The sequence below is a fragment of the Amphiprion ocellaris genome, chromosome 2 (genome assembly GCF_022539595.1).
Source record: "Amphiprion ocellaris isolate individual 3 ecotype Okinawa chromosome 2, ASM2253959v1, whole genome shotgun sequence".
Classification (NCBI taxonomy): domain Eukaryota; kingdom Metazoa; phylum Chordata; class Actinopteri; family Pomacentridae; genus Amphiprion; species Amphiprion ocellaris.
Genome location: NC_072767.1, coordinates 10,802,885 through 10,828,244, shown reverse-complemented (window position 1 = coordinate 10,828,244; position 25,360 = coordinate 10,802,885). Strand labels below are relative to the sequence as shown.

The window sequence follows — 25,360 nt, the reverse complement described above, 5'->3', positions numbered from 1 at the left end:
GTGCTTGTTTGTCTTTGTATGTAGCCCTGCGACAGACTGGCGACCTGTCCAGGGTGTCCCCTGCCTTCGCCCGAGTCAGCTGGGATAGGCTCCAGCCCCCCCCCCGCGACCCTAGTGAGGATTAAGCGGTGTATAGATAATGGATGGATGGAAATGGATGACTCCTAGAAAAGGATACATGCCTCTTCCTCCTCTGCAGCTCGTCTTGCAGAGGTCATACGCTTCAGCTCATGCTCTACGATGTTCACTCTTGAAATGTGTGACCAGGTCATGGAACAAACTGAACGAAACTGAAAGGGGGATTAGAATGGGGAGAGAATAATAATTCTACTTATACAAAAGTGAATTTTCAAAACCAAAATCATATTATGACTCCAGCTGGGAGCTGTCATTAAAATGAGGCAATCTGTCACCCCTGATATCGTTCATGAAGAAAACTGTGAAAGTCAGAACACATTCAGTAAGACAGTGTTACCTGGTCCAACTTTTAATTAGCCTAACTTAAACCATTTCATAATCCAAACACTATGACATAGAGATAGAGACAAGCCAAGAATGGTGATCAATTTTCAGTTGTACCTGTCCCTTCACAGCCTAAATCAGCTATGACAGACATTTATGTATTGTTCTGGGGAAGGCTAATTTTAGTGTCTCCAATCTCAGCTGAAGACTGAAACTTCAGGTATACTACCAAGGGTGGATAACTACTGGAAGAGAGAGATAGAGCACTGAATAGAAAAAAAGCAAATGGCAAAACACAGTTCACAGGTAGAGAGATGTTACAGAGTGATGCATCCTTCCACTCAAATAATCTTTGGCAAAGGTCAGTCTGTAGCTTACAGCAGTGGTTCCCAACCTGGGGTCCGCGTCCCCCCAGGGGGAGTGCCAGAGATCTGAGTGGGGGCGCGAAGCTTTGTCTGCTCTGAGGCTGTGATATTATAAAAAATAGATTTTTACATTCTGGATAAAATCAGAGTAACAGACTCACTGTGTCATCACAAGTCTACCTATAAAACATTTTTAAAACACATTTATTTGGTCTTTCTTCAAAAATCCTTTGCTACTTCAATGGCCACACCTCCTTGACCTTTCAACTTCTCTCCACGCTTTCTTCAGGTTGGCTCATCGGTTCATCCCGATACATTAGCTTGCGTGCAGTTAGAAAAGTACTGACGGAAACGGTGTTGAAAAACACAAAACAGGTGAAGATTCATCAGTACCTAAAAACTCTGGCTATACCTCGAGAGTTACCTTAAATTTGGTTTTATTAAAGGACAAAACAGAATTATGTTATTTGTGGTGAAATGCTCACAAATGACAGCATGAAGCCAGCGAATTACGGCGGCGTCAGGAAACAAAACACAGGTCGGTGAAGTCAGAAAGATATTCACAAATTCAGACTTCTGGCATCAATAACTCATTAAATATACGTTGTCTAAACATAAACGATGCCTCTTTTCCATTGTTGTAAGGTAGACAATGTACTACAAGCCCAGTTTAATCAAAAGTAGCTGTCTTTCGAGCTGCAGAAATAACATTGGTGTCTATGAGCAGCCGGCTGTGCGACGAGTGAACAGGGACCGTCTGCAAAATGCAAAACCGCTGCAAACAGCAAAGAGACACAATTTTTCAACAAATTTACTGCAGCCAGCAGCTGACTCCTGCTGGTCATACTACAACTCTCGGTTTGATATAAAAATTTTTTTTTCATAATTTTAAGGATTTTTTTAGTAAAAAAAAAAAAAAATCAATAACTTAACTCTTCTGCACTGTAGTGTCAACAAATTTACTGCAGCCATAAACTCTCTCCTCCTCGTCATAGTACAACTCTTGGTTTGATATAATTTTTTTTTTCATAAGGATTTTTTTATAGTAAAAAATATAGTAAAAAAAAAAAGCACTGGGGTGGCGCTGGTGTTGGGGTGCAGCTTATAGGGGGGGCTCCAAGCCAAACAGGTTGGGAACCACTGGCTTAGAGAGAGCACATTAATCATTTGACTAAATTGAGTGTAACTACTAACATTCCTGACTGTTAATGACGAGCTGGCAGAGTTAAATTCTTTTAACATTGGTCTTTATTAATAAAAAAAATAACACAGAGGTTTAAGATATGATTAGGGATAATTAACCCTGGATTTTTACCAAAGCTGGGTATTTTTTCTGCTCAAAATCCAAGGCAACAAAACATTTTGTAAAATGTAGAAATCCCAGTACTTGTAGAAACAAGTACTGGGATAGCAGACTGATGTCTTGCTCCAAAATATGGGATCCTGATTTCACACTGTGCAGCAATGACATTTTGCAACACAGACACAAAATACTGGAGGCCTTCTACACTTATTTGAACTAAGGGTCTACTTCTTCACATGGGGAAGCACAAGAAGACATAGCTAAGAGTTGTGTTGCCAGGTCTGCACTCTGCCTCCAGTCCTCTATTAGGGGCTTTCGACCGGGGTGGAACCCGTTCGGAGTCAGAGTCGGTGCCCGACTTGGCGCTGGTTTTTTGTCTTTCCACCACCGGAGCTGCGGCTCCGGGCTCCAAAAACTGGGGCTTTTTCGGGCACCAACTCGTTGCTGGGCCAGACTTGGCCAGAGTTGAGAGCCGAGCAGGGGGCGGGGTGACATCTAAAAACATCTAAAAAGATAAACATAGATATGATCATCAACTTATTGCGCGTTTAACCGCTAAGTAATAAATGCAAGCATAGTCGAAGCTAAGTAGCTAAGCTACCGCTAGCACATTTACTGTTAAGTATCCAAACGTCTTTGATAATTACCTTTCTTCTCAAACGTGATCGCCAGGCATTGGAACGGCGACGCCGATGGGTAACCCCTAACAGAAGGTTTTGCTATTCAGCGATGGCGAGACACACTAGCAAAGCCATGTACACCACTCCAATGAAGTCCTCCATTGTTGTTGTGTGGGTTTCCGTACGGCGCAAACGCTGTTGAACGGCTACGTACGCAGTGACGTACACACGTTTTGTGGTGGCGCAATGACGCAGCTCAAACTTTGCTCCTTCCGAATGGAAACACAAACCCGTTCTGGGGCGGCACGAGATTTGAACCAAAAAAGCACTGGCTCTCAACTTTGAACCAGCCTAGCACCTGGTGCTCTTTGGTCGAAAGCCCCTATATCAGGACTCTGGCCAGGGTTCGGATTGCTGCTGCTAATCATAGACAGACAAACACAAATCAGCAAAGACATACAAAATAAAGCACATACACGGGACAGAAATGAGGAGAAAGAGATAAGAAAGGAAATGGAAGGAAAGACAAAGTGTGTCAAAATCTGAGATAGACAGAGCAGAAAGGAGTGCAGCTAAAGGTTAATTTAAAGATCACTGAAGAATGCAGACAGGTTGGAAGCAAGTGGGGATTTTGAACTGTGAGCTTTTCAATGTACAGATGGACATTCCACGAATAGTCTCAAATTTCAGACCTGACCTCAGGCCTTTGAAAACATGCAAACATTTGGCTCTAATCAACATTGGACCAACTGATGTGGTATTACAAATAGAGTGTGCAGACAATGCTTTATGACAGAAATAAATGAAGCTATGCCATCTCATGAAGGCTGCTGATGAAGGCTTTGTGTTGTTGTGGAAGAAACAGCCTGGTTGTTCACAGACAAGAGAAGAACTGGAGCTGAGCAGCATTTCTGGCGAACTCAATGAGTACAGTGAGTGAGAACAACATTTTAGCTCTTTCAATTTTTATTCAAATCTAATATTCATTTGAATTGTTTCAAACTTGTTGATATGTGAACTTTTGGAGGAAATTCGTGGTTTTAAAATAAATCAGCTTTCTAGGTAGCAGTCACTTGTTTTGATCAAAGCAATAGAAGATCAAGGAAGTTTGTCTTTGACCTAAGACATGAGAGGACTGCAGATAATAAATATTTTATAAGTGATTAACATGACAATTATTTTAACAATCAATCAATTATCTGGCCAATGTTTTGTTGATCTAGCTAGTAAGTCATCAACACAACTTGGTGGTTGTATGACACATGTCCCACATCTACCTCTTAAAAGCTAACTGTCTGCTTTTTAACACCTAAGCCAGGCATCATCCAACCAATGATGCACTGACGCATTAACAGAACAAATATAACCTATAACCAACTATTTAATAAACCTTCAAGCACAGAAAAGAGAGTATAATATTTTTAAAAAATTAAAATATATTTACTTATCTAATATGGACTTATCTGACAAGCTCAGCCTTATGGGAAAATGCTACTTTATTATTTAAAGAGGCACATCTACATCAGCAGTAGTCTTGAAAACCGACACAGTAATGTGGGTTATAAACATGTTTTTGGATTTTTAGAGTTTTCCTGCACTTTGTACGTACAAGTGCATGAAGAGATAAAAGAGGAAACATTATATTGTATTTTGATAAACCTGGCGTTTCACAATGAATGATGAAATTCCTGAGGAAAGGCATGATTCTGAGTTTCTAGAGGTCGTCTAGGTTGTGAGCAAGTTGAAAGAGAAGTGGCTTCTCTTATCTCCACATGGATGTCCTCATGGAGCAACTCCACACGTCAATGCTGCCGATACCTGCTTTCTCATCTAGCTGGAAGAAAATACAACAATTCAACAGGGTCAGGACTGTAGCACAGACACACATACTTTGTCAAACAGAAGAATATTGTGCTGTAACAATAATGAAAACAATTGTTAGCTGCATTTCTTAAAACTATTCCTACCTGCGGAAAGTGCAAAGTCTCAAGGTGAGATACATTTCCTTTTCTGGTTGTCTGTCAAAAGCAAGATTCAGCATCAAAAAGAGAAAAAGAAAAACTACTTCCAATTTTCACACAAGGAATAATTTCACCTTGGAATAGTTGTAGTAACATTAAAGTAGTGCTAACAAACTTTTCAGTACCAATACTGCTTGCTGTTTTCTAGGTAGAAGAGCAGCTGCTCCACCTCACAAAGCTTTGACCGGTGAATCAAAGGACATTCCTCCTCCATCTTCTGAGCCAGATAGGACATGTCTGTGTTAGCATTCAAGCTCTTCAGGTGAATACTAAAAGAAGCACAGACATTGAAATTACAGAAAACACAGAGAACCCCAGTTAACAACTTCCAGTTTCTGCCTTTTGAGTGTGCCAGTGCAGTCTCTGCTGGTCACAAACCCTGATCAGTTCCTTTTGACATCAGAGTTTTTACTTTGAACGTGTAACGTACGTGTAACGTATGTGTTACGGCTGTGGCCGTATTTTGGTAATGTGTTTGTAGTTTTGAAATATTTTTTGTCTGGGAGTGGGTGTTCTGTGTTTGTTTGTAGATCTTTGTTTCATCCTTGTGGTCTGTTTCGTCCTGTTGGTTGGTAGTGGGTGTTCTGTCTTTGTGGATCTTTGTGTGCAGGAGCTGATTGGTGGCAAGGCGGACCCAGTGCTGATTGGCTGTAACCTATTTCAAATCTTGGCGGCCGGCAGTGATGATGGGAGCCTCTCTGACAGCAGCACCCGTTGTTTTTTCCCAGACTCCAAACCTTTGCCGTGATACCTGTGTTTTTCTGGTTAGATTAATATAGTGTGGTTTTTTTTTGTTTGTTAGACTTAGGCATATTTTTGTAGAAGTGGCGGTTTTGTTGGATAGGATCTTTTGTTTGAGTGCTATAATGCCTCTTTAGTTTGTATCCAATTGTTTTGTTTGTTTTCTTTTTTTTTTGCTTGAATGACTAGCCCATGTGGTGGCCTCTTTTATTTTGTAAATAGTGTAAATAAACCTTTTTGTAATTTTTCTACAAACTGTTCATTGTTTTTTGGGGACTGGGAAAATATTCCACCTTATTTTTTTTATTTTTATTTTTAAACAAACATTATGCTACGCACCTTCCCCCTAGACGGGTGCGTAACATAATTTGGGGGCTCGTCTCGTTCCTTTTTTTCGCATGCGGTCGTGGTGAGTATTTCTCCGGTTTGTTTAATAGTGCTTTTGTTTGGTTGGCAGTTTTTCTCTGTGTGTGGGGGGTGAGTATGGATCTGGATACGTTTGCACAAAATCCTACCCTGGATAAATTAAATAGGTGCACCAAAGCAGATTTGGTACTGATTGCCAATTTATTCAATATTTCGTTGCCCTTTATGGCTAAAAAGGCAGAAATTAAGGCCCATTTGGCACAGCGTTTGGTGGAGGAGGGCATAGTAAAAGCAGAGTCTAAGTATGTCAGTGCTTCTGTGGGTGTGCCAAGTCCGATGGAAGCGGAGGCGACCACGGCCAAGCCGATCCCCAGCGGCCTGGTGGATGTGGGAGCGGAGGCTGCCACACCCGCTCTGGCCTCTCCTGATCCTGTCGCTCTCCTACAGGCTGGTGTGGATACGGAGGACCTGAAACTGGCCCTTCGTATGAAGGAGGTGGAGCTGGAAACAAAAACCCGCGAGGTTGAGCTTATGCATCTCTGTATAAGGGCAATGGAGCTGAATAAAGCTTCTCCTTTGTCCAGCCCTTTAAATCCTCCCGCCGCTGTCGCTGAAAAATTTGATGTCAGTAGACATATTGCTCTGGTGCCAACATTTAAGGAGACAGAGGTAGATTCTTATTTTAATGCCTTTGAGCGCATCGCAGCAACTCTTAGTTGGCCCAAAGATGTGTGGAGTTTGCTGCTTCAGTGTAAGTTAGTGGGGAGAGCTCAGGAAGTTTGTGTATCCTTATCTATTGATTAAATTATGATGTTGTTAAAGCTACTGTGTTGCGGGCCTATGAATTGGTACCGGAGGCTTATCGCCAGAAATTCCGCAACTGTGAAAAATCTGCCAATCAAACTTATGTGGAGTTTGCGAGGGAGAAAACTCTTTTGTTGGACAAATGGTGTGCTGCGAGTAAAGTGTCTAATTTTGCGCAGCTCCGTGAACTGCTCTTACTGGAAGAGTTTAAATCATGTCTCCCTGATAAAATTGTCGTTTATTTAAACGAACAAAAAGTCGATACCTTGTCAAAAGCTGCTGTGTTTGCTGATGAGTTTGTTTTAACACATCGTGTCTCTTTCCCTCCGGTGCGCCGTGAGGTAACCTCTGGCGGTGTGGGGAAAAATCTGCACATATCACCTAAAACTCCTCCACGCACAAACTTCGCGTCCGCTGAGACACGTGAGTGTTTTTACTGCCATGAGTCTGGGCATTTGATTTCGAACTGTCCGGCTCCGAAGCGCAAACAAAACCCAAATATTAAAAAACCTAAAACTGTTGGTTTTGTTCAGCCTGCTCCTGCTCTCTCTCCAGTCAGCACAGGTAAATCTGCTGAGGTGGATGAAGCTTACCGCCCATTCCTCCTCAGGGGTTCGGTGTCGCTGATGGGTCAGGAGGAGAATCAGGTTCCAATCACTATTTTGCGCGATACGGGGGCTGCACAGTCCCTTATTCTGCAGAACGTTTTGCCGTTTTCTGACAAATCTTTTTGTGGTTCCGATGCTCTTTTGTGGGGTGTTAAAATGAGCGCGTTACGAGCACCGCTGCACACCGTTTTTCTGCGCTCACCTCTTGTCTCTGGCCCGGTTAAAATTGGCATTCGTTCTCGTTTACCAGTGCGCGGTGTTGCGCTCATTCTTGGCAACGATTTAGCGGGTAAAAAGGTTTTTCCGACGCCCGAAGTGATCGACAATCCTATTGTGGATTTTTCGGCCCCTGCTGCTGTCAGTGACTCCTCTGTGTTCCCGGCTTGTGCCGTTACGCGTGCCAGGCACGCAAGTATGGTGATGTAATGGATTTATCTGATTCATTCATGTGTTCTGATGATGATCTGGTGAAAACAGAAAAAACTGTTGAAAAATCTGGGAAATGTGTAGTTGAAGATTTGTTACCAACTGATGCTAACCTGTCTTTCATTGTTGATAGGGCTGAGTTTGTTCTTGCACAGCAGAATGACCCATCTCTGATAACCTGCCTCTCATCTGCTGCCAGCGCGAACACTGAAAATCCCTCCGTGTACTGCATTGATAACGGCATATTAATGCGTAAGTACTCCCCCGCATCCGGTGATCTGGGTTGGAATTCGTTTCAACAATTAGTTGTGCCTCAACAATTTCGTCCTCAAGTCCTTAGTCTTGCGTATGATAACTTTTCTGGTCATTTAGGAATTAAAAAGACTTACCATCGCATTCTGCGTTATTTCTTTTGGCCAGGTTTGAAGAGTGATGTGTCGAAATTCTGTAAGTCCTGTCATGTCTGCCAGCTTAGCGGCAAACCGAATCAGGTGATTCCACCTGCTCCTCTGCACCCAATCCCGGCTCTCGGTGAGCCGTTCGAGCACATAATCTTAGACTGTGTAGGTCCACTTCCCAAAACAAAGTCCGGTCATCAGTACCTTTTGACTTTGATGTGTGCAGCAACTCGATACCCCGAGGCTATACCGCTGCGCACCATTAAAACCAAGGCTGTCATAAAAGCCCTGGTAAACTTTTTCTCCACATTTGGCATGCCAAAATTTATCCAGACAGATCAAGGTACTAATTTCACATCCAAACTGTTCGCTCAGGTTCTTTCCACTCTGTCCATAAAACACCAAAAATCCAGCAGCTTTCATCCAGAATCTCAGGGTGCACTGGAACGATTTCATCAGACAAAGTCCATGATGAGGAAATATTGTCTCAAGTCTGGTAAGGAGTGGGATGAAGGGTTGCCTTTTCTCCTCCTCGCGCCGCATGAAAGTGTGCAGGAGTCTATAGGCTTTAGTCCTGTGGAGTTAGTGTTCGGTCACACCGTGCGTGGTCCTCTGAGATGGCTCCGTGAGAAATACCTCTCTGATACTCCAGGCCCACCTGTAAATGTGTTAGATTATGTGAGTTCTTTTAGGGAGCGCCTGCATAAAGCCTGCGATGTCGCTCGCAGTTCTCTCTTGGCGTCCCAAAAGAGAATGAAAAAGAAATTTGACGAAGTGTGAAAAGAGAATTCCAAATTGGTGACAAAGTCCTAATTCTGCTTCCAATTCCTGGTTCTGCCCTTCAGGCAAAATTTTGCGGGCCCTATATTGTACAAAAAAAGTTAAGTGAAACTGATTACGTTGTTGGAACCCCAGATAGGAGGAGGAAGACCCGCGTGTGGAACATCAACACGATGAAGGCTTATTTTGATCGTGACTCGGATGTCACTTCGTTATCTCCAGCCGTGCTCTCTGTTTCTAGTGTCCCTCTGCCTCCCTCTCAGTATTTCCCTGAGTGACGGCCTTCGTGTCTCTATTACTGACCCTTGCGCTCGTCTCCAAAACTCAGAAATGTTGACAGATTTAAAATCCCACCTTTCCCACCTGAGTGACACCGCCATGAATGATATTTGTACTTTAATTAATAATCACCTGTCATTATTTTCAGACACTCCCTCCCGCACTACTGTTCTGTCTCATGACATTGATGTCGATGATCATGCGCCCATTAAACAACATGCCTACCGTGTGAATCCCACTAAGCGCGCTCTGTTTCAGCAGGAGGTAGCTTACCTGCTGGAAAATGGCTTGGCAGTCCCTAGCTCCAGCGCGTGGAGCTCTCCGTGCTTGCTCGTGCTGAAGCCAGACAAAACCCCTCGTTTCTGCACTGACTTCAGAAAAGTTAATTCAGTAACGACGCCTGACTCCTATCCTCTGCCCAGGATGGAGGACTGTGTTGACCGCGTTGGTTCGGCCAAATTCGTGACGAAATTGGATTTGCTGAAGGGCTATTGGCAAGTCCCTTTAACGGCTCGTGCCTCTGAGATCTCTGCTTTCGTTACTCCCAACAGTTTCCTGCAGTATACAGTCATGCCCTTTGGTCTGCGGAATGCTCCTGCCACCTTTCAGCAGCTCATGCATAAAGTTCTGACTGGTGTTCGTAACTGTGAAGTTTATTTAGACGATGTTGTTGTTTACTCGAACACGTGGCATGAGCATGTGAAAGCTCTTCATGTTATCTTTGACAGGCTGCAGAAAGCGTCCCTCACCCTTAATCTGGCCAAATGTGAATTCGGTAGGGCCACCGTTACGTATTTAGGTAAGGAGGTAGGCCAGGGACAGGTGCGCACTCTCTCCTCAAAAATCCAGGCCATCATTGATTATTCCATGCCTCAAACCAGGCGCCAGCTCCGTCGTTTCCTCGGAATGGCAGGCTATTACCGAGGCTTTTGTAGAAACTTCGCTGACGTTGTTGCTCCTCTGACTAGCCTGACCAGTGTCTCTCGGCCATTCGTCTGGTCCTCAGCATGCCAGAACTCATTTGAGTCCGCTAAAGTGCTCCTCTGCAGCACACCTGTCCTCTCTGCTCCTAACTTCTCGCGCGCCTTCAAGCTGGAGGTCGACGCCAGCGCGCGTGGTGCTGGTGCGGTGCTGCTGCAGGAGGATGAAAGTGGTGTTGACCATCCTGTTGCGTACTTTTCAAAAAAATTCAACAGACACCAACTCCAGTATAGCACCATTGAGCAGGAGGCACTATCGTTGTTACTCGCCCTGCAACATTTTGAAGTATACGTTGGGTCTAGCTCGCTGCCCGTTCTGGTCTTTACTGACCATAATCCCCTCGTATTCCTGGCACAGATGGGTAACAAAAACCGCAGGCTGATGAGATGGTCACTGCTGGTGCAAGAATTTAATATTGAAATCCACCACAAAAAAGGAAATGAAAATGTGTTAGCTGATGCTCTGTCTCGTGTACATCTCCCTCCCTAAGAGAACAAACATTATGGGGGAAATGTTTGTTTTTTTAGGTATGGGGGTGTTACGGCTGTGGCCGTATTTTGGTAATGTGTTTGTAGTTTTGAAATCTTTTTTGTCTGGGAGTGGGTGTTCTGTGTTTGTTTGTAGATCTTTGTTTCATCCTTGTGGTCTGTTTCGTCCTGTTGGTTGGTAGTGGGTGTTCTGTCTTTGTGGATCTTTGTGTGCAGGAGCTGATTGGTGGCAAGGCGGACCCAGTGCTGATTGGCTGTAACCTATTTCAAATCTTGGCGGCCGGCAGTGATGATGGGAGCCTCTCTGACAGCAGCACCCGTTGTTTTTTCCCAGACTCCAAACCTTTGCCGTGATACCTGTGTTTTTCTGGTTAGATTAATATAGTGTGGTTTTTTTTTGTTTGTTAGACTTAGGCATATTTTTGTAGAAGTGGCGGTTTTGTTGGATAGGATCTTTTGTTTGAGTGCTATAATGCCTCTTTAGTTTGTATCCAATTGTTTTGTTTGTTTTCTTTTTTTTTGCTTGAATGAATAGCCCATGTGGTGGCCTCTTTTATTTTGTAAATAGTGTAAATAAACCTTTTTGTAATTTTTCTACAAACTGTTCATTGTTTTTTGGGGACTGGGAAAATATTCCACCTTATTTTTTTATTTTTAAACAAACATTATGCTACGCACCTTCCCCCTAGACGGGTGCGTAACAGTACGTCACAGAATCCTGTTGACCATCATTATATTATGAGAAATACAGAGACCCAGGCACAGACAGAGACATGCCAGACACAGAGTCAAAGTTTAACAATTTCATTCACACAAACTCACCAGGTAACACCAGACTAGGTAAGTTACACAGACTGCAAATTTAAATGCTCACTGCACACAACAAAGAATTAGACAATAGATATGCACACATGACAAGACATGGCAACGAGACACAGCAGAATCAAACAGCAACATGGCTCTAGCAAGATCGAGTTACAAAATTCAAAAATATTCCAATGATCAGATACTGGCACCAAAACAAAGCGAGCTACTTAGCTGTCAAAATAATAAGGGGAGAGCAGTCAGATGAGCAGGCGGAGAAGGTACGTGGTGTGGCTGGGGACATAATCTGTAACTTGGGGGGAGACGAGTTATGGATTATGCCTGCTGCCAGCGAGTCCCAGATATAATTCTCTATGGCCAGGCTCTTGGGCTTGGACAAGTTATAGAAGCAACTGCTGGGCAGAGTGGCTCCAGGAAGCAGGGCTATGACACAATCGTAGAGTCTATGTGAGGGAAGTGTCAATACATAGTCTTTGCTGAATGGTTGGGCTAAATCATGATAAGCCTGTGGAACTCAGGAAAGGTCAATCTCTTTAGGGGGACTAGTAGTGGTTGTAGCAGCAGGCATCAGGGCAGAGCAGAGGCACGTGGCATGATAGGAAGGACTCCGTACAAGGATCTTTTCCTGGGGATGAGAGAGGTTCAGTGGTGAGCTGTCACTGTTGCACAAGGTTGCTGTTGATAAAACTTCCTTCCTTGCCAGAGTCCACGAGGGCCGTTATATTGAGGGACGGGTTTCTCCAGCAGTGGGAGGCAGAAATCTGCAGACGTTGGGGAACTTGGATTGAAGTTCGGCTCACCAGAATTCCCCAGTCACTGGTGAGCCCGCTTTTTTATTGGGCACATCAGACAGGAGGCAATGGAGTGGCCCATCTTGCCACAGTATAGGAAGGCATTGGTGGCTCAATGCTGGTCTTTGTCCTGGGTGTTCAGTTGTGCATCAACCAACTGCATCGATTCAGGCACTGGGTACGTTGCTGTTGGTGGTGCCAGAGTAGTGCGGGACATGGGAAACACTCGGGGCTTGACGTTGTGGTCCAGTAGGAACATTTCAAATGGTCAAGGTGGCTAATTGATCCAAACAGGAAACACCATCCTGGGTGGCCAGCTCATCCTTAAAAAATGAGCTCAGTCCTTCACAGAACACTCTCTGTAGGGTCTCGTCATTCGCATACCTGGCTACGTTTTGGGTTCGCTGGCAAATGTCAGTTTCCAGTGGCCTTGCCCTTCACTGGATGGCCAAACACCTTTGTCATCTCAGAAGTGGTGTTGTAAGCTCGACAGACCTCTGATTTAGTCTCACAGACTGCAAGCTCCCCACTCCTTAGTGGTGCCTTTTAACAAACTGAGTGGGTACACAATACAAAAATGGTCAGAGGAATAGGAAAGGGGCTGCATCTTGAAAACAAGGGAGAGTTGGGTTAAAAAAGCCTAACAAAAGCTTAAGTCTCCTTCATAATGCTGTGGAACCAGCACAGATGGTTATCTCATAAGCTGAGCAGTAGCAGACCTGGAACTAAAAACTGCCGGACTGGCGGAAGAGGACAAAGTAAGCTTTACTTGGGCTGTGTTCGTGGGGCTAGCAAGTTGAGTGACCTGAATACAAAGACTACAAACCTTGCTTGTTCATTTTTATACTTGATTTAGTAGAGCGTGATTGTTATCAACTAAATTGCACAGCAGTTGTTCATGGTCTCCCAGCAATGCTGTTTGATGAGTAATGGCATGATGGAAGGCTTGGACCTGAGTGGCATGGTCAGCGCCAGTCTCACTGTTTGCTGGGTTCATGATGACCTGACTGTACTTTTACGGAAAGTGCAGAGGCCCAGGTGCAGACAAAGAGGCACGATGAACACAGAGTAAAAATTTGACAATTTATTCATACAAACTCAGAGTACACCCAAATAGAAATGTTCGGGGAAGTGGGGAAGGGTCGACACTAAATGACTGGTAGGAGAATTACACAAGCAGGGAGTGAAGCACAGAGAATCTATGGAAGCCTACGAGGGGCTGTACTAGAATGCAAAGCGTGAAATCAGAATTGATCGCCAGATACAATTTATTTCAATGCAGGGACTAAGCAAGAGCAGGTAACACCAGGCTAGGCAAGGTACATTGACTACAGATTTACAAGAGTGACTCTAAATGCTCACTGCACAATAAATGCTACACATAATATACATACATGTACGCGTCACGGCAACAGGTCATGGCAGAATCAAGCTACATGAACACTTTAATGTGGTGGCAACCTCATGGATCTGGCAACATCAATGCATTTCGTAAAGTGCGAATGTTCACATGATCAGGTACTGGCACCAAGACAAAACCATGGAATTGTAACAATGAAAATGAATATGTAATTAATATGTTAGATATTTATTTTTCATTGTGTTTGTGCTGTTGGTTGCACATAGAATATGTGAGCTTACAGAAGTGGTAGTTAGGCTAGGGGGCACTGTGGAGATAGCAGAGGGTTGATGTAGGAGAGAGAAGAAGAGTGAGAGAGCGGGAGCCGGGTGGCTAGAGCAGACTGGTATATGTTACGTGCAGAGCTCACTAAAAGTTATGAACAGATCCAGAATATGTCTGGAGTGATTCTTCTATGCATCCCAAACATCCACAACGCTTACACTGGCGGCAGCGGTGGGATGTTTCTGCTGTGAAAGCTCGCCAAGTGGGATGCTGCTTAACTTAGTAAGTCTCTGACGCCAGAAGCTAACGTTAGCCGGGCTAGCCGCTAGATTAGCCTTCAGTAAAGTGAGTTAACTCGCTTGCTCAACATGGGAGCCCTATACAGACTGTTAATTCTGTACATGAAAATGACAGTGAACTCAGAAAAGTAGTCCAGACCCTCACTGCTTCAGTCAAAGACTTAAGTAATGACCTCGATGCCCTTAAACTGAAAATGAATGAGCGCCACAGCATGCAACATCGTGACAGAACAATGCATGCGCATTCTCCACGATCTCTCTCACCTTACAGAATGAGTCCTGATAGATACAGAAATGCAGGGAGATCTGGTTATGGACAGTCCCCAAACAGATATTTATGTTCTCAATATTCTTCACCAGAACGCTATCCTCCTCAGGTGACTCACCACTCTCGAGACTACACCAACGGAGAACCTGACAGATATAAAACACCTTACAGGGAATACTCCTACTCAGATCATGCCTTTAACCCTTATGAGGAAAGGAGAGGTAGGTACACCTATCCCCACAGACCCCACTATGACCATCACCGCCGAAGCCCAAGTCCTCATCCCAAACATGTCTCATTCCAGCAGTATGAGGAAAAAGGGCCAAAGTACCCCACCAAGAGCAATTACAAAGATCCTGGAAGACTTCATCAGGCAGACACCCATTAGCTGGTCATGGGGGTGCCCATCAGCTGTTTCTCCCAAGGCCCCAGGTGTCTGCCTTAGTGAAACAACAACTGACAACACAAAAATTGCTGTGAATACATGATGCTTTTAGCAAAGGGAGCAGTGGTTCTCTCATGGTCTTGTACCATTCTGAGGGGAATCCATCACAACATGTGGATTTATTCAATCTAAGACCTGAAATTACATGATCTATTTCCTCTATTGAGATTTCAGATGTAAGTTTTTCATTTTGATGTTTACCAATACAAGGGAGGTCCATGAGTCAAGAAAATCTTGGATTGTCAGTTCGTCTGTCTTATCTGGTTGTGTATATAATGATTTGTAGTATGATACGAAGGCTTCCTGAATTCCTTCCAGTCTGGAAGTTATCTTATTAGTTAAAGGACCTCTAATTTTATGAATAGAAGATACTGCTTGTTCCTTCCTAAGTCTCCATGCAAGTAATTTGGATGCTTTGGACCCTGCTTCATAGTACCTCTGTTTCATATATATATAAAAGTTTTTTTTTCAATTTCTTCACTATAGATTTTGTCAAGCTCCTGTTTAACTGATCTCATTTGTTCAAGTATAGTAGGGTCGCTATTAGTGCTTTGAGCTTGCTCCACTTTCTTTAGATGATCTTGCAAATCTAACAGCTTTTTAGCTTTTATCTTTTTCAAACTTGCTGATTTGGCTATAGTTTCCCCTCTAAGATATGCCTTGGTCGTGTCCCATAGGATGGCAGGACTAACTTCTCCATTATCATTATATTCCAAATATATTTTCAATTTGTCCCTCATTTCGCTTTGAAACGTGTCACTGTTTAGCATACCTGTGTTCAATCTCCAAAGTGTAGTTTTTGATCTCCCCTCCAGATGCAATTTCAGGTTTAGACCAGAATGGTCAGAAATGTCCCTCTTTCCAATTTTACAGCCCTTCACTTTATGATAGTCTTTTTTAAACATGAGGAAATAATCAATTCTTGACTGATTATTATGTCTTGCAGAATAGAAAGTGAATTCTCTATCAAATGGGTGTAAATGTCGCCATATGTCAATTAATCCTAATTCCTCCAGTAGCCTAATTACTTGTTTTTCAAGGGAATTGCCTTTTCTCTGTCTGTTAGTTGAATCTAGTTTAGTGTTCAAAAGTATGTTAAGGTCCTCTGCACATATAAGGGTACCACAGATTTCAGTGGCAATCAGACTGAATATTTTCTTAAAAAAAAAGGTCAAAATCACTATTTGGGGGGGCATATATGTTACATAAAGTAACCTCTTTGTGTTCTAATTTGCCCTTTACTAGAACAAATCTATCCTCTTTATTTTTGTGTTCGGAAATAAGTTCGAAACAAACAGAATTTGAGATCAAGATAGCAGTTTCTCTTTTCTTTTCTGTTCTATCAGAAGAGAAAAAGGAGTTTCTAAAGCCCAATTTCTTCAATTTCTCATGTTCTGCATTGGACAAATGTGTTTCTTGCCAGAAAGCCACATTTATTTTTTCCCGTTTCAACTTGGCAATCAGCTTACTTCTTTTAATGGGGCTGTCAACACCATTGACGTTCAGTGACTGTATATTATAGTTCTGCATATGTAATACATTTTTTGAGCATTTCTCCCTGTACCTATAGAATCCCAGGCCCAGACCTCAAATAACAAAAACAACAAGATAGAACTTTCACAGAACCTAGAACCAGAACAACAAGAAAACATAACAGAGCTTCCAAATCAGAGTTCCCTGTTACCTCTCTGTGTAGAGGGGGAGATAGCCACAAAGTGGGGCCCCTCAGCAGACCAAAAAGAAAGAAAAAAGAGGTGGTAGATTGTTACCTTTGGCACGTTATTATTTCAATATACCGGGGGGGGGGGGGGGGGGGGGGGAAGAGTCTTACGATAAGCCGTTATGTTTATGTTAAGTCAGATGTAATGTAGGAAGTGACAAACACATTACTCATCCATCACTCTGCATCCTCTCCATTGAGCCTCTGGAATCCTCTGAGCTTCTCCCGTATACTATCCTGGTAGTTGTGTCCAGTCCCGGTGCATTGCTTACTCACTGTGTTCCAAGGCAGGAGTTTGTTAATGGTTTCCATGGGGATGTCTTTGGATCTGCTCACTGGTATGGGTCCAACGGTAAAGCCCCGCTTTTTCAGATCTGCCGCTGCTTCCTCTGGGCTGTTATACATGACTGTACCCTAGTCAAAGTGCACGCGCATTCGGGTTAGAGGGGTCTGAAAGCGGATCCCTTTTCCTTTCAGTGTTTGTTTAATTGGAATATATTCCTTCCTCCTCCGCTGTACAGCTTCAGCATAGTCGTGATCAAAGAACAATCGCATCTCCTGAACGTGAATCTTTTTCTTCCAAGCAGCTTGCAGGACCTTCTCTTTAACTGTAAACCGTGAGAACCGAACCACCGTCGAGCGCGGGGGGGCACCGGGGGGTGGTGGAGGGGCGAGGGTCCTATGTGCTCTCTCAATTCCCAGGCTCTTCTCCGTGCATGAAATCAAAATGTCCCCCAGCTCTGACTGGATCAAGTTTTCCACAAAACACTGCATGGAGGAGCCCTCCGCGTTTTCGGGGATGCCATAAATCCGTATATTATTATGTCGGGAGCGCCCTTCCAAATCGGTGACCTTAGCTTGAAGTGACTTTTGGTTGTTAAGCAGCTGGATGAGAGTGTCCCTCACTCCATTATCCAATTTCTCTCTCCCTGCCATGCTCTCCTCCATTCCTCCCAAATGTTCAGTGACCTCTTCTATGTTGTCCGTGGCAGCTTTGACTTTTTGGTTAATTTCGTTAGTTAGCTCGTCCATGTGGGCTTTCATGTCGTCTCGTAAACTAAGTCGGACCTGCTCCAGTTCTTTTTTAATTTCCAGTTTAAGGTCCATTATGCTCTCAGCCATAACTTCATCCACCACCTGGCGAAGAGAGGCGAGGGAAGCAGGTGAAGATCTGTTGCACCGTCGCCATATTCACCTGTGCTAGCTTTGGTCGGGTCGCCATCTTTTTGTGTTTCTGGCTTTTATCTCTGCCGATGTGGGAACAACTTTCTATACCGCCATCTTGATCGCCAAGCCACCGGAAGTTGGCTAAATGTTTGTTTGAGGACTACATCAGTACAAAAAATATACAGAATATATCCCCTTTGCGCCCCGCAAGTCGTGATGGCATGGTTGAAAGAGCAAATCGAACGAGGATCAGTCGGCAAAATACCTGTACACCAGAGGAGGTAAATGGGATGAGCACCTGCGACAGGTTGAATTGGCATACAACACACGCATCCACTCCTCCACCAAACACACTCCTTTCTTCCTCACCCATGGCAGGGAAGCCTGTTTGCCTGCTGATCTCCTCCTGGGAGGAGCACCGGGACTCTCACATGTCAGCCCAGGTACTCACTCTGTTGCGCATCACATTGAAGCAGCAGGTGCTCGACAAGAACAGTACTGTGATCGTCACATGAAGCATACAGCCTATGAACCAGGTGACTTAGTGTGGGCTGACCTGCCAGCCCTTGCTAGACAAAAGCTGTCACCTAAGTGGACTGGCCCCTTTAAAGTGCTACAATGCCTTGACTCAGGCACAAACAACATTGGAGTTGATTATGAACTTGTGGATCAGCGAGAGCCTAGAGCTCAGCCTAAGGTCATTCACTATAACCGCCTGAAACCTTATTGCTCTGCCTGGTCAGCCGACAAGAGTTCACCTTCACCTACAGGACTGACACCACCACAGCACATGGTCCTGGGCCCCCACTGCTCACTGCACTGTCAGGGTGCAGGCCCTATGTGTACTTGAGACCAGCCACACCAGACTGCTCTGTGAATCCAGCTGGAGCTCAGAGTACAGTTGTACCTCCTTCTCAGAGACAAGATTATAATCGTTAATGAAAACTAATGAAATAACGAAAACTAGAAATGAAAAAACATTTTCGTTAACTGAAATAAAATAAAAACGAAGCTTTATTAATAAACGATAACTAACTGAAACTGTAATAGAGTCCTTACAAAACTAAGTAAAAGTAACTAAAATTATAGAGAAATTGTCTGCAGTTTTCATATTTGTGAACTGTCAGCAGGAGACAACAGCACATCACGTGACGTGTCTGTGTCTCCGTGTTGCCGTCCGTCTATCCGGCTGCAGACAGGCGGGTCTACACCATGACCTGCATCATGGCAGCGAGAGTCGGGAGAAAGCGCCTAAGTCCTATTTGGGATTATTTTGAGTATGACTGTCTGTCAGGTAAGAGCAAGTGCCTTGTGGTGGAACGTGGTGAAATATGTGGCGCATTTCTGAAAGGTAAACACCCCACGAATCTTAAAGTGCATTTAAAAAGTTTGCATGAGGAGGCTAACCTAGCTTACATTGAAGCGGTGAGGGAAAACGCCCGACCCCCCTCGATGGAAACACAGTCCAACTCCTGGCCAGGCAACATCACAGAAAACACTTGTCCAGTGCTTCCAGCGGCGACCCGATAGCTGCTGGTCAGTAAACTCACAAGAACACCACAAGTGAGAGGAAGCACTGGTAAACCTGTTCATTGAGACAGGTAGTCTACAAGACTGTGTGAGCAGCCTGCCTTTAGGAAGTTCAGCAGCTCGCTCGAACCGAAATTCAAAACACCCGGAGCTGCAAGAGTAAATGGTCTTATTGGGGCTAAAATGTATACGGCTAAGAAGAAACTTAAAGAGATCATAAAGGAAGCGAGAAAGCTAATGTTATGTGTAGATGGCTGGAGCAAGTGAGGACTGACAGCATCTTTCATGGGTGTGTCAGCTTGTTTCTACCATCCGCCCGGAGGCAAAGTTCACCATGCACTGCTAAACCTGCACTGAATGGAGCACCCACATACCGGGGAGGCCATTGCCCGCTGCATTGATGTGTGGAATATAGGAGAAGACAGAGTGCTGCTTGTTGTGACAGAAAACAGTGCCAACATAGTCAAGGCTGTGCGGATGCTTCGCGATAAAAGGCGACATGAAGACCTTGGCGTTCCTCAGGCCCAACCAGGAGGTCCAGGAGACGAACAGGATGAACAGTGGATGGAGTCAGACTCAGAGGAAGAGTCAGATGAGGGTGAAGAGAGCATAGGCTTCAGTGAGTGTGCTTATATCGACACATACTTTATCAGTCTTAGTAATTTACCTCTGTTATTTTGTAATTTAAATATATATTGAGCAGTATTGTTAGCTTTATTTTGATATTTGTATGTTACTTTCTTCGATAGAAAAACAAATGTATGGAGAATGTATAGCCACCATGGGTTCAGCTTGCACAGAGACAAATGCTTTTTTTTTTACTCATTTAGCTTACATCAGCAGCCATATATCAGCCTAGGTTCAAAAGTTTGTGTTTAACACCAATAGTCTACAGTTTCACATTATGGTTATCATAATCCTTATTAATAATAGTAATTAATAAGTTGTTATTATTGTAAAAAGTTCATATCCAATATAATAATTGTATGGATCACACAGTGAAGAAATGAAATACAGTAAATTAAATATAGTAAAACAAGTAAACTTACATAAATATAGTCCCTTCTGTAAAACCAAGGATGAATACAGCCAAAGTCCTAACTCTTGATTCAGTTATTAAATCATATACACATTTCAAGTGGCTTAGTACCTACTGTTTTTTTTTAACTTCTTTTGTGAAATATACTTTTAATGCTAAATCATCTGATTGCTAGTCTGTTTTTTTCTTTGTACTTTGTTTAAGAACTGGACCTGCCAGAAGATGGGGAGCACAAGTTCCAGAGAATGCCATGCTTGGCCCACACCCTTCAACTCACACTGAAAGATGCCACTAAGTATCCAAGAGCTGATTCACTCATAGTGAAAGAAAGAAAGCTGGTACATGCTATAAGGAAATCATCAGTGGCAAATGAAGAGTTGATTAAAAGATGTGGCAAAAGGCTGGTCCGGGACTGTAGCACGCGCTGGAACAGCACCTATGATATGCTTAAAAGACTGAGAGCTGAACTAAACCAACTACTTGAGGAGTTGGGCATGGACACACAAGTGATTGGGTTAAGCTGGAGAACCTTATCAAGCTGTTTGAGCCGTTTGCCACAGACCAGCTTCAGAGTGACAGTCAGTCTCTCTCACAAGTAGTGCCATGCCTGCTCAACCTTGAGGCACATCTGTAGACGAATCTGAGGAATCAGTTAGCCCAAGTGCTGCTGAAGTCTTTGCGAGAATGTTTTGCAAGCATTCTTAGCCCTGACTCCACACAGTTTGATGCTACACCAGCAGAAGCCTGCTGAATGGATCCAGGGGTTTCATCGGTTCTTCAAACAGCAGATGCCGCACCACTGAAGAGGGCTGCACAGTCCTTTGTGCAGAACCTGGCAGCCCAGTATTACCCAGCTACTTCTGCTCAGCATCAAGTTGCAGGGCCCACTCAGACTGTACCAGGAGCCTCTCCCACTGTTCTTCTTAAGTACCGTTTCCTTGCTTCCCGTATGGAGAGCAACATGTCACCTACAAATTAGCCTAATCTGACTGATAGTGTGTTAACTGAAATGGAGAAGTATCTCAATGAAGTCAAACAGGGTGTGTTTAATGAGACACCATTGGAGTTCTGGAGATCCAGAGAGGCTGTCTATCCAAAACTTGCCGCTGTGGCATTGGATCTCGTTAGTGCTCCTGCATCACAAGCCTTTGTGGAGCGCATCTTCTCTGTGTGTGGATTGTTGTCATCTGGTCTAAGAAACAGAACAACTACATCTCTGGAGCAACGTGTTGATTTGCCATTGAGCTGCTGTTAGATATGTCTTGCTGATAGAGCACACTATAACATTGTACATTGCTGGTGGAGGCAGTCATGTTTGGAGTCCTTTTTCTTATTCCACTATCAATCAGCCACTCACCTGTCAGTCATGGGTTAGCATGGTGATTCCTGCCTCTTCAGTAGTTTGGGTGCAGAGAGAGGGGCAGACAGTTATATTAAAGATTTACCCCCCCAAACAAACCATCACAACACAAAAACTATAAGTTGTATTGAAAATATTCTTTGAACGTGTGAAGCACAATCTTGTTTTAAACACACTGATGTATTTTTATGTAAATATTGCATAGAGCCCTATGCAACAGCTATAATGGGAATCATTGACCAGTTAGGTTGGCACACTGTGCTCTGAGGTGACTTATGAAAAAAGTCCTACAGCAATGAGACCAAAACTGAGTGAAATAGGACAAAAAAATGCCTACATTTTAGATATTAAATGTTTATGCACAGTAGAAATTGTGAGAAGGAGACAATGTTAACTGCACTTTAAAAAAATTTTTGGTCAAAATTTAGAGGAAAGGAAAATTATGTATTTTACAAAAATTCATAAAACTACGACTGCGTAAAAAATGTAAAAGATATCAATACTTAGATTTAGATGACTAATAGTCAAAGTCTTGTCACCTATTTAAACTTTGAAGTGAATGAAACTTCAGCTGTAAAGTATATTAAAGCTACAGGTTTCCAAAGATGGGATTTTGGCAGTTGTCCAGCCGACTCCTATTCATTTTAATTAGGCATTTTTAAGGTAGCTTTTTACAAACTTTGTTAAAGCCATACCACAGCAAACTCTTCCTGATTAAGCTGCACGTTTTGATCTATAATTTGCATGAGTTTACTCAAAGCTGCAGGACAAGTTAGGTGCAGAAAATCATTTTTGAAAGAATCCTTCAGACATATTTCCTGTTCTGTCAGTGAATGTAATGTAGACCGTCTTTTAATTTTTTAAAACATAGATGCAAACAAATTTCTGGATACAATTTTTTAGATGCATTATACAAGTAGGTTATGAATATAAGCAGCTGGACAAGAAACAAAGACTGAAATCGGTCCCAGTAATTGTCTAAGAATGAGAATGAAATTTTAAAAAGAAGACCCTTATAGTATCAAACGATCATTCTCTTTTTAAAATGCTATTTTAAAATGAAACTAATATTTTTTTTGTCAAAGTGCAGAAATTCCTTGTGAGTATTACTGCAAAAATAATGCAAAACAGTTCCTTTTTAAAGATTGGAATCTATCTGCAGAACTGAGTGATGAATGGTCTGGCTGCACAGTGATGTCCACACAGAGGCCAAAAGGGTGAGAAAATTTTAGGTAACACTGAACATGACCTGAAGTCCAACAAAGCTTGTTATGCAACTAAGTAACAATTTAATATATTTTTAAAAAATACTTTATTTATAGTTTCAGTTTTCAGTTAATTACAAAGAAGACAACACAAGCACAGAACACCCTACAGCTGCCAGATCAAGAGAAGAGAAAAAACAAAAGAAAAAATACAGTCAAAATAATAATCTTCATGTATAAATCTGTAACTGTATATAAACACATATAAACATATAAAAAGAGATACAAAAGTTAATCAGTCCAGACCATACTCAGGGAGAGCAGGGATCAGCCAAAAGGCTGGGAGACCAGCGTGACTGCCGGAACAGAAGAGGTGAGGGAGAGTAAAGTCCACATAGACCGGAGCAAGAATGTCACGCATCGGGCAAGATGTTTGTAACAAATGAATCAGGTCTGAGGCAAAGTTTTGTTTTTTGTGATATGTTCAATGAAAGGTCCCCAGATCTTAAAAAACACAGGCTGGGCAAAAGCCAGAGTATAATGAACCTCTTCAAGGTAGATACATGAAACCATGTCATTTAACCACCTTTTAAAACAAGGGAGAGAGGGAGACCTCCACTCCCGCAAGATGACATGTTTTGCCACAACCAGACCAAATGCAAAGGCTTTTTGTAATGCTTTGGGAAGAGTCAGGGTATATTCAGAACAGCCAAGTAACACAGATAGACAGTCAGGGAGCAGTTGCCTGTTATATACGTCACTATAAAAAAGAAAAATACTATCCCAAAAAATCCTGAGCTTAGGGCAGGCCCAAAAGAGGTGGCCAAGCGTCCCATTAGCAGACCTAGCAGATCTATCACAGGTGGGAGATACAGTGGGAAATATGCTATTCAGTTTGGTCTTAGAAAAGTGAAGGTGATGAATGACTTTAAACTGGATGAGTTGAAGTCTGGCATTGATGGAGCACTTCTTCAACCTGCCCAAAGCAACCGACCACAGCTCATCTGAGATGTCCTCACCAATGTCATTAATCCAGGCTTCTTTAATATGAAAGGAAGGGGCTTCAGGACGAAAAAGATCAACAAAATGGGAAATCGGGTATTTTGAAGTTGGGGACCTAGTCAGAAGTACATAAAAGTTGTGTTGATTAGGCATAGATTCAAATTGATAGATTGACAAAGTCTCTAATTTGGAAGTATCGAAATAAGTGACTAGAGAGGAGATCAAATCTGGCTTTTAATTGAGTAAATGATGCAAAATGGTTGTTAACATAAAGATCTGCAATAATGGACAGGTCCCTGTCCGCCCAGCATGTAAACACTCCGTACAACAAGCCAGGTTTGAAACCCAGATTCCGACACATTGGAGTATAAATGGAAGGATCCTTGAGACCCAGCACACCCCTAATTTGTTTAAGAATCCTGTATGAATTACGTAAAACAAAATTATCTTCAAACAATCTCATAGACAAATTTAAATTGGAAAATAAAATGGCTGCCAGAGAGGCTCCAAAATGAGACAGAGCAGTGCGTGATTCGATTTCAGGCCAATATGGGCAAAGGGAGCTCTCCTGCCCAGACAATGCCGGGGTATAGTTCCAGAAGACCCAGGCTCTAGCATTACAGGCCCAGTAGTAATGTCGAAAGACCAGTAGGCCGAGGCCACCGTCAAACGCAGGTTTCTGCAAATGCAATTTGGAAATGCGAGGAGGCTTGTCGGCTTAGACAAAGGGGAAAATGATGGAGTCTATCTGCTTAAAGAAAGCAACTTTAAGAAATATAGGAACATTTTGGAAAACGTGGAGAAATTTGGGGACTACTACTTGGGGAGTAGTACTATGTCTTAATGACATTCACACGACCGAGTTTCCATTTATCATTGTCTTCCATCCATCCATTATCTATACACCGCTTAATCCTCACTAGGGTCGCGGGGGGGGGGGGGGGGGGGGGGGGGGCTGGAGCCTATCCCAGCTGACTCGGGCGAAGGCAGGGGACACCCTGGACAGGTCGCCAGTCTGTCGCAGGGCTACATACAAAGACAAACAAGCACTCTCACATTCACACCTACGGGCAATTTAGAATAATCAATTAACCTCAGCATATTTTTGGACTGTGGGAGGAAGCCGGAGTACCCGGAGAGAACCCACGCATGCACAGGGAGAACATGCAAACTCCATGCAGAAAGATCCCGGGAAAGCCGGGACGCGAACCAGGGACCTTCTTGCTGCAAGGCGAAAGTGCTAACCACTACGCCACTGTGCAGCCTATCATTGTCTTAAGCTTGTCAATTATAACGGAATAATTTAATTAAAACAGGAGCTTAGGCAGTGGACTTCTGGGTCACCAAGGGTGGCAGCTTAGCGCGTGGCTTCCCGACCGAAAACAAGAAATTGCCCCCCAAAAAAAGCCAAGTAATACCGCTAAATGCTACTGTTGTATATTT

The 25,360-nt window shown here is 43.3% G+C and overlaps 1 long non-coding RNA gene across 1 annotated transcript; it reads right to left on the bottom strand.

The window, feature by feature from the left end:
• Positions 1-2,138: 2,138 nt before the first annotated feature.
• Positions 2,139-11,967, bottom strand: LOC118469821 (uncharacterized). Its single transcript, XR_008603379.1, has 4 exons — positions 4,941-11,967; positions 4,718-4,768; positions 2,778-4,584; positions 2,139-2,635 (listed from the first exon to the last, which is right to left on the bottom strand). It is a non-coding gene; the product is annotated as an uncharacterized LOC118469821 (long non-coding RNA).
• Between the last annotated feature and the right edge of the window lie 13,393 nt (positions 11,968-25,360).